Raw genomic sequence first — 1,258 nt, forward strand, 5'->3', positions numbered from 1 at the left:
ACAAAAATACCCAGTGGCAATCCCTCCCTGCCTCTCTCCAGAGCGGTTGCTTGAGTGCGCCTTTGTGCTGGGCACTGAGTCTGCAGGACAAGACAGATTGAGCTCCGTTTGAACATGGGGATGTGAGTTGAACAACTTAACATACACCAGCCCATCTTGGAGCACCCCATAGTGGAGGTGGTGTCATAGTTTCCTTTTGGAGGGCATGTTCCCAGCAGAGCCAAGGGCAGGGACAAAGTTTCCCAAATCCTTGTCATGGGGACTGCCATGCCCCATTTGGGTGGGCTGTGGTAGCAGCAAAGAGGCTGTGGGGCAGGAGGGACCCGTGGAGCTATGCAGGAGGAAGGAGCCCATTTTTGAGCTGTTCCTAGGGACAATCTACATATAATTAAAATTCCTGTGCAATCTGAATGCAGAACAGTACTTTATCAACTAAAACTTCTTTATTTAATCAGTTGATTTAATTATGAGCTAGTTAATTGAAAAATTCATGGTACGAGTTCTGAAGGTCAGAATACTCAGAAGTTCAAAGAAGACTGAAGCATTTGTTTCACTCAGGCTCTGACATTCAGTGCTGACTTACAGAAATCTGCTCTGATTCAAACTGGCAAACTGATCTTGGGACTAAACAACTGAATTACTAAACAAGAAGACAATTCACTTCCACCCATGAGGTACAAAGGTGTCCACTGCCAGACATGGTTAGACTGTGATTGATTTATCTGTCTGTTGTGGCTTCTGAAAGACCCAAGGAGTAACTACTCTTGCAGAGATGCCGCCAGCACTGTCCTGTCAGCCTTTCAGCCCTCTCAGGGATGTCTGTGTTGGTACCATGTCCTGGATTGATGGACTTGCAGGCTGAGATGCGCCGAGGGTGACAGAAGCCCCTGACCTCTGTGCTGTGGGTATTGGCAAACCCTGGGCCACTTCAGGCTTTGTGCTGTCACTGTAGGATTTTGCCATTCCTGTCTCAGCAGAATGGTAACACTGGTGTGGGCTCAGCCTGCCTACACATTTATGTGCTCTAAACAACATACTCTCATTTTAAAGAACCTTTTTTTTTTTTAAAAAAAAAACAAAAACAGTTAATCCATGGCGTTTCTGACCCTTGTGGCTGTAGAGTACGTTGAAAGACATAGAACTAATTTAGTGTTGTTTTCCTCGATCTGTCAGTGGCCCTAATTGTTAGCTCTTAGGGCTCAGCTTCCCACAGGCCTTTCAGAGATAGCAGTTAAAAGCCCCGTGGTGGTTCTGTCTG

Source organism: Lagopus leucura, unplaced genomic scaffold, assembly GCF_019238085.1.
Source record: "Lagopus leucura isolate 7727_CA_CO unplaced genomic scaffold, USGS_WTPT01 Super-Scaffold_100157, whole genome shotgun sequence".
Taxonomy (NCBI): domain Eukaryota; kingdom Metazoa; phylum Chordata; class Aves; order Galliformes; family Phasianidae; genus Lagopus; species Lagopus leucura.